This window comes from Trichosurus vulpecula, chromosome 7 (assembly GCF_011100635.1).
Source record: "Trichosurus vulpecula isolate mTriVul1 chromosome 7, mTriVul1.pri, whole genome shotgun sequence".
NCBI lineage: Eukaryota > Metazoa > Chordata > Mammalia > Diprotodontia > Phalangeridae > Trichosurus > Trichosurus vulpecula.
Window position 1 is genome coordinate 179,279,374 of NC_050579.1, and position 8,962 is coordinate 179,288,335.

Sequence of the window (8,962 nt, forward strand, 5' to 3'; positions counted from 1 at the left end):
TAAAAATATTTTCTTATTAGTCATGTTGCATAGAAGAATTATAATGAATGGGAAAAGCCATGAGAAAGAAAAGAAAAGAAAACAACACAAATGTAGGGGGCTAGCTCTGAGATGGTCTGTGGTGAGAGAGGTAAATGACAGATTTTTCTTTAAGCCTGAGCCTGTTCTAGCTACCCTTGAGGATATGCAGAACAGCATGTAGAGATCCAGCTATATCTTGGTAAGCCTCCTAGGCCTGTGCAATGCAAGACCGTACAAGATAAGAGGTAATGGGTCTGGAACCACCCTCATGGCTGTGATCTGCATGGGAAAGAACAGAAATGTTTCAGTATGGGTATCTGCAAGGGAATGATCAGGAATGTTGAAATATGGTGAGCATGGTATATCTAAGCTACATGGGCTACGTGAGACACGTGGCAGGATGTCCCAGTAAAGTATCAAAGCAATGCATTAGGTAATGGTTAAGAAACAGTATAAAGTCTGTTCCTTATTTGAATAAAGTTGAGTTCTGATTCAGACTCCGCCCGACTCGTGTCATTCCTCCATGGAGTGTGTGAAGCTGCTGGTCGGCTTCACACAAAAGAGAAAATAGTCTGCCTCACTCTGTATTCCAACTCCATAGTTCTTTCTCTGGATGTGGATGGAATTTTCCATCATGAGTCCTTTGGAAAAATTTTAGGCCATTGCATTGCTGAAACAGGCTAAGTCTATCAAAATCAGTCCTCACACACTGTGGCTGTTACTCTGTACAATATTCTCCTGGTTCTGCTCACTTCACTCAGCATCAGTTCATATAAGCCTTTCTAGGTTTTTTCTGAAGTCCACCTGTTCATCATTTCTTATAGCACAATAGTATTCCATTACATTCATATATCACAACTTGTTCAGCAATTCCCAAGTTGGTGGGCATCCCCTTGAATTCCAGCTTTTGGCCACTACAAAAAGAGCTGCTAGAAATATTTTGTACACATGGGTGATTTTCCCATTTGTATGATCTCTTTGGCATACAGCCCTAGAAGTGGTATGTCTGGGTCAAAGGCTATGCACATTTTTATAACCCTTTGTGCATAGTTCCAAATTGTTCTCCATAATGGTTGGATCAGCTCACAGCTCCACCAACAAAGAATTAGTGTTGTAACTTTCCCACATCTTCTCCAATATTTATCATTTTCCTGTTTTGTCATATTAGCCAATCTGATGGATGTGATGTAGTACTTCAGAGTTGTTTTGATTTGCATCTAATTGATAGTGATTTAGAGCATTTTCATATAGATATCTTTAATTTCTTCCTCTGAAAATTGCCCTTTCATATCCTTTGACCATTTATCAATTGGGAAATGACTTGTATTTACAGGGGTCCTTTTGCTGGCACCAGAGGCAGGACTCTGTTGCATTGCCTGTACTTGGATTTGAGTTGTATTAATGGGTCTTAGTTGCAGTGTAAGGAAGAACAACAGCACATCAGAACTTATGGTGTCAGTGGAGCAGAGACCCTGGTCATAGTTCCAGGGTTGAAAAGTGATTGTTCACAAACCAGTGCATAATATAGGAGAGTAGTAAATACACTTCTCCCTGGATCATACCTCCTCGGAAGAAGCAAAAACTTATAGGTCCCCAGAATTACCTTGAAAACAGCCACACAAAAAACCTTGAAGCTTGGAACAGTGCCCCTTCCACTCAGGAAGCAGAGACCTACTTTAGCATAGAATTAGAAGTCAAGAAATAGGCTGTAAAATGATTAAATAACAGTAAAAATTCTGACTACAGAAAGGTACTATAGTCACAAGGAAAATCAAAAGACACTGAGAAGATAATAACAGAATCAAAACTCCTGCATCCAAAGGATCAAAGAAAAATATGAAATGGTCTTGGGCCATGGGAGAGCTCAAAAAAGATTTTAAAAGTCAAGTAAGAGAGGTAGGGAAAGACTTGGAAAGAGATATGAGAGTGATGAAAGAAAATCACGAAAAATGAGTCAACAATTTGTAAAGGAAGCACAAAAATATTGAAGAAAATAACACCTTAAATAACAGAAAAGTACAAATGGTAAAAGAGGCACAAAAATTTGTTGAAGAGAAGAACTTCTTAATAATTAGAATTGTCCATATGGAAAAGAAGGTAGAAAAGGTAACTGAAGAAAATAATGATTTGAATATTAGAGTTGTACAAGTGGAAGGTAATGACTTTATGAAACATCAAGAAAAAAAATCATACTAATTAAAAAAAATGAAAAGAAAAAATGTGAAATATTTCATTGGAAAAACCACTGACCTAGAAAATAGATCCAGGAGAAATAATTTAAGAATTATTGGTCTGGTTGAAAGTCATAATAAAAAATGAGCCTAGACATCATTGTTCAATAAATTGTCAAGGAAAACTGTCCTGGTATTCTTGGAACAGAGGATAAAATAGCAATTGAAAGAATCTACCAATCGTATCTTAAAAGAGATTGCAAAATGAAAACTCCCAGGGATATTATAGCCAAATCCCAGACCTCCCAGGTCAAGAAGAAAATACTGCAAGGAGCCAAAAAGAAACAATTCAAAGATTGTGGATCCACAGTCAGTATAACACGAGATTTAATAGCTTCTGCATCAAAAGATCAGAAGGCTTAGAATATCATATTCTGGAGGGCAAAAGTGTTAGGATTACAACTAAGAATCACCTACCAAACAAAACTGAATATAATAGAGGACTTTCAAGTATTCCAGATGAAAAGACCAGAGCTGAATAGAAAAAGAAATTAATTTTTTAGAAGTTGTTTAAACAAAAAGAAAATTTGACTTTCAAATACAGGATGAAAAAGATGCATAAAAAGGTAAACAGGAAAGAGGAATCATAAGATAATTAATCAGATTAAACTGTTTCTATTCCTACCTGAGAAAATGACACTTATAACTCCTAGAAACTTTCTCATTATTAGGGCAGTTAGAAGATGTTTACAACTGCCCTGACATCCTAGACTCTGATGGAAAATACTTATTAAAAGAATCCACCGATCATCTCCTGAAAAAGATCCCAAAATGAAAATGCCAAGGAATATTGTAGTCAAATTGTAGCATTAGCAGGTCAAGAAGAAAATATTGCAAGCAGCTGTAAAGAAACAATTTAAATATCACAGAACTATTTCCTTAAAATGTTAAGTAGCATCTATCGAAAACCATCAGCAAGCATTATATGTAATGGAGATAAGCTAGAAGCATTTCCAGTGAGATCAGGGGTGAAGCAAGGATGTCCATTATCACCACTGTTATTCAATATGGTACTAGAAATGTTGGCTTTAGCAGTAAAAGAAGAAAAAGTAATTGAAGGAATTAGAATAGGCAATGAAGAAAGAAAACTATCACTCTTTGCAGATGATATGATGGTATACTTAGAGAATCCTTGAGAATCAACTAAAAAACTACTTGAAATAATTTACAACTTTAGCAAAATTTCAGGATATAAAATAAACCCATGTAAATCATTGACATTTCTATATATTATTAACAAAGCCCAGCAGTAAGAGAAATTCCATTTAAAGTAACTGTAGATAACATAAGATATTTTTGAGTCTACCTGCCAAGGCAAACCCAGAAACTATATGAACACAATTACAAAACACCTTTCACACAAGTTAAGTCAGATCTAAATAATTGGAAAAATATCAATTGCTTATGTGTAGGCTAAACTAACATAATAAAAATGACAATTCTACCTACATTAATTTACTTGTTCAGTGCCATAACAATTAAACTACCAAAAATTATTTTATAGAGATAGAAAAAACAATAACAAAACTCATTTGGAATAACAAAAGGTCCAGAATATGAAGGAAATTAATGAAAACAAATGCAAGGGAAGGTAGCCTAGCCATACCAGATCTTAAATTGTATATTAAAGCAGCAATCATCAAAAGTAATTGGTACTGGCTAAGAAACAGAGTGTGTGGATCAGTGGAATAGGTTAGGTACACAAGACACAATAGTCAATGCCTATAGTAATCTACTGTTTGACTCCAATTGTTTGAAAGAGTCCAATTTCTGGGATAAGAAGTCCTATTTGAAAAAAAAAACTGTTGGGGAAACTGGAAAATAGTATGGCAGAAAGTAGGCCTAGAGCAATATCATATACTTTATACCAAGATAAGGTCAAAATGGGTACCTGATTTAGACCTAAAGGGTGAGACTATAAAATGGATAATTTTGATTACATTAAATTAAAAAGGTTTTGTACAAACAAAGCCAGTGCAACCAACATTAGAAGTGCAGCAGAAAGCAGGGAATCAATTTTTATAGTCAGGGTCTCTGATAAAGGCAAATTAATACATCTCTGAGGTACCACATCACACCTTTCAGATTGACTAACATGACAAAGCAAGAAAACAGTAAATGTTGGAGAATTTGTGGGAAAATTGGAACACTAATGTACTGTTGGTGGAGTTGTGAACTGATCCAACCACTTTGGAGAGTAATGTGGAACTATATCTAAAGGCCTATGCAACTGTGCATATCCTTTCATCTAGGAATACCACTACTAGGTCTGTATCCCAGAGATCATAAAAAAGGGAAAAGGATCCACATGTACAAAAATATTTATAGCACCTCTTTTTGTGGTGGCAAAGATATGGAAATTGAGGGGAATGTGCATCAATTAGGGAGTGGCTGAACAAATTGTGGTATATAAATGTATTGTTCCATGCAAAAATGATGAGTAGGTGGATTTCAGGGAAAAAAAAATGAACTTGTAAAGACTTACATGAACTGATGCCCAGTGAAGTGAGCAGAACCAGGAGAGCATTGTACAGAGCAACAGCAACATTGTATAATGACCAACTTAGATAGACTTAGCTCTTTTCAGCAATACAATGATCCAAGACAACTCCAAAAGACTCATGATAGAAAATGCTATCCACATCCAGAGGAAGAACTATGGAGTCTGAATGCAGATCAAAGCATATTATTTTCTCTTTTTTGTTTTTTTCTTTCTCGTGGTTTTCCCCTTTTGTTCTGATTATTCTTTCACAACATGACTAATGTGGAAATATATTTAATAAGATCGTACATGTATATCAGATTACATTTTGTATTGGGTAGGGCAGAGGAGAAGTAGAGAGAAAAATTTTGACCTCAAAATCTTATGAAAGTGAATGTTGAAAACTAAAAAAAAGACAAAAAAGGAGTATCCATAGAAAATAGAGGTGTGAGTTGAATGTGATGGTATAATTATCTAAAAAAATTAAGAAAATAAAATTAAGGAATGAAAAAGAATTCACTAAGGGGAGAGTAAAGGGAGAGATAGAATGTGTTAAAATATCTGACATAAAAGAGGCCTTAAAGAAATTATGATGTGGAGGGGAAAATGGGGCAAGGATGAAAGGGAGCTTGTGAAATTTACTTTGCATAGAATTGGCTCAATGGAATGATATACATGCTCAGTTTGGTGTAGAAATCTTTCTTACGGGCCTCGGCGGCGGGAGCGCTAGCGGAGCCGCGTGAGGCCCGAGCCCAGCTGCGGCAGAGAGCGCGGCAGCAGCCCGGGATGGCAGCGTCGGTGGCGGCGGGCGCGGGCAGCCCCGGCTCCAGGGACGGGCCCGCGGGCGCCGACAAGCGGGGCCCGGGGGCCCTGGCGGGGCGGCTGCCTCGGCCTCGGCCGCAGCCGGGGGGCCTTCAGGGCCAGGGCCTGCCACCGCCTCCTCTTCGTCCTCCGCGGCAGCGGCCTCGGGAGGGGGCCCCTCGGGGCCTGCGTCTGCCGCCTCCTCTGCCTCCAGCGCCGCCCCCGCAGCCTCCTGGGCCTCGGGCGCCGTGGCGTTGGGCGGGGGCGGGCCAAGCGAGGCGGCCGAACTGCTGGAGCACTGTGGCGTGTGCAGGGAGCGCCTGCGGCCCGAGCGGGAACCGCGCCTGCTGCCCTGCCTGCACTCGGTGTGCGGCCAGTGCCTGCTGCTTGGGCCCGCCTCCGCGCCAGGCGGTGCCACCGGCACGGCCGCCGGGCCTGCCGCTGCCAACAACGGGGGCGACGGCGCGGTGGTGGATTGTCCGGTGTGCAAGCAGCAGGGCTTCGCCAAGGACATCGTGGAAAACTACTTCATGAGAGACAGCGGCGCCAAGGCGGCCCCGGACCCCAAGGATGCCAACCAGTGCTGTACCAGCTGCGAGGACAACGCCCCCGCCACCAGCTACTGTGTTGAGTGCTCAGAGCCCCTGTGTGAGACGTGCGTGGAGCCTTGTCAGCGGGTCAAGTACACCAAGGACCACACTGTCCGTTCCACTGGTCCCGCCAAGTCCCGCGATGGGGAGCGTGCCGTCTACTGCTCAGTCCACAAGCACGAGCCCCTGGTCCTTTTTTGTGAGCTGTGATACCCTTACCTGCCGGGATTGCCAGCTCAATGCCCACAAGGACCATCAATACCAGTTCCTGGAGGATGCTGGCAGAAACCAGAGGAAGCTCCTGGCCTCCCCTGGTCAAACGCTTGGGGGACAAGCATGCCACCCTGCAGAAGAACACCAAGGAAGTGCGCACCTCGATCCGCCAGGTGACAGATGTGCAGAAGCGGGTACAGGTGGATGTGAAAATGGCCATCCTGCAGATCATGAAGGAGCTGAACAAGCGGGGCCGTGTGCTGGTCAACGACGCCCAGAAGGTGACGGAGGGGCAGGAGGAGCACCTGGAGTGCCAGCACTGGACCATGACCAAGATCCAGAGGCACCAGGAGCACATTCTTCGCTTTGCCTCCTGGGCCCTGGAGAGTGATAACAACACAGCCCTGCTGCTGTCCAAGAAGGTGATTTACTTCCAGCTACACCGAGCCCTCAAGATGATTGTGGACCCCGTGGAGCCCCAGGGGAACATGAAGTTCCAGTGGGACCTCAACGCTTGGACCAAAAGCTCCGAGGCCTTCGGCAAGATTGTTTCAGAGAGGAGTAGTCCTGGTTCCATGGCCCCTCCCAGGCCTCCTGGCAAGCCTGGAGGAGTGAATCAGGCCATGGACCTGCAGGAGGGCTATGGGAGCTATGGCCCAGACGACCCCTACAGTGCTGAGCCCAATGTGTCCGGAATGAAAAGGTCCAGATCTGGTGAGGGGGAAGTGAGTGGCCTCATGCGGAAGGTGCCCAGGGTGAGCTTGGAGAGCCTCGATCTGGATCTGACAGCAGACAGCCAGCCCCCCCCCGTCTTCAAAGTCTTCCTGGGGACCACCAATGAGGACTACAACCTCATTGTCATTGAGAGGGGGGGCAGCCAGGGGCCCCTGGGGGGCCTCCTATGCCACCCATGGCCATGGTTAAGGAGGAAGAGACAGAGGCTGCCATCGGAGCTCCCCCAGGGGTGGAGGGGCTGGAGACAAAACCGCTGCTGCTGCCTCCCCTGGAGGCCTCGGGGCCTGAGGGCCCCCATCTGGCTTCCCCCAGCGGCAGCACCAGCTCTGGCCTGGAAGTGCTGGGAGGTCCTGACGCGGCTGCCGCCGCTGCGACCGTGGCCACTGGTGGCCCTGGAGCTGTGGATGACAGCGCTACTATCTGCCGTGTCTGTCAGAAGCCAGGAGACCTGGTGATGTGTAGCCAGTGTGAATTCTGCTTCCATTTGGAGTGTCACCTGCCAACCCTGCAGGAGGTGCCTGGGGAGGAGTGGAGCTGCTCCCTGTGCCAGGAGGTGGTGGATTGTAAAGATGAGGTCCCTCTTCCTGGCCCTGAGAGTGTGGCCTTGACTGCCGATGGGGACACCTGCCCTGCCAAGCTCTCACCTACTAACCAGCAGAAGTGTGAGCGTGTGCTGTTGGCTTTGCTCTGCCACGAGCCATGCCGTCCCCTGCACCGACTGGCCACAGACCCCACGCCCTCTGCAGAGCAGCCCGGCACCCTGGACCTCACTCTGATTCGTGCTCGCCTCCAGGAGAAACTCTCACCCCCATACAGCTCCCCGCAGGAGTTTGCCCAGGATGTGGGCCGCATGTTCAAGCAATTCAACAAACTCAATGAGGACAAAGCTGACGTCCAGTCGATCATTGGCCTTCAACGCTTCTTTGAGATTCGCGTGAACCAGGCTTTTGGGGACACCAAGTTTTCGGCTATTCTGGTGGAACCCCTCCCTCCCCCTATCCCAGGCCCTGGCCTGGCCCCTCCAGAACTGGTGGGGGGCCCCAGTGATGGTAACTGAGCCCCTACCTTACCCCAGAATGGCTCCATTGTCCCCTCACTCATTCCTTCCTTCACCTGTTGGTCCTTCTGTATCCTATCCCCAGATGCGGTTTTTACTTCTCTCGATTTAATAAAAACATAACCCAGGAGACAAAGTCCCACAAGTCACACAGACCCAGAGCAAGCAGGGTGTCCTGGGAGTCCCTGGCATGGGGCTGGTTGGTGGGCATGGCGGCTTTGTGGGCTGCCCTGGCCAGAGCAGAGCCCCACTTCGCCTTAGCGCCAGGGTTCTCTTGGACGCAGGCAGGGCCCCCCCCCCCCAGCTTACAGCCCAGGAAGGGGAGAGGACCCCAGCCCGGAGGCTCCCAAGGGTCCTTGCCCCTTCTGTTTAGACTAGACGAGTCTTCCCTCTTAGGGTCCATGTACCTGCTTCCAGCCCCCAAGGTCTGAATGGTTGGAAGTAGGGTTAGTTAGACAATCTCTCCCTGGAGAAGCTGGGGCTTGGAAGGGGCTTTGGGAGCTGCCATGAGTTTTCTTTGTCATCTGCTTCTTGTACTGAGCTTGGAGTTAACTGAAAACACCCATCCAACCAATAAACTTGCCAGCCATTGCCTCAAAAAAAAAAAAAAAAAAGAAAGAAATCTTTCTTACCATACAGGAAAGTAGAAGGGGAAGGGCAAAGGGAGGTCAGAACTGATAGAAGAGATTGCAGTTTGCAGTGGGGCTAAAAGTCAGAAGCAAAACACTTTTGGGAATGGACAGAGTGAAAGGAAAGAGTAGGATAAACAAGAGGAAAATAGGATGGAGAGAAATACATAGTCAGTATTCATTACTGTGAAAAAAAGCTTTTA

At 45.4% G+C, this 8,962-nt stretch overlaps 1 pseudogene; it reads left to right on the forward strand.

The window, feature by feature from the left end:
- The first annotated feature begins 377 nt into the window (after positions 1-377).
- Positions 378-8,258, forward strand: LOC118857725 (annotated as a pseudogene).
- The last annotated feature ends 704 nt before the right edge of the window (positions 8,259-8,962 follow it).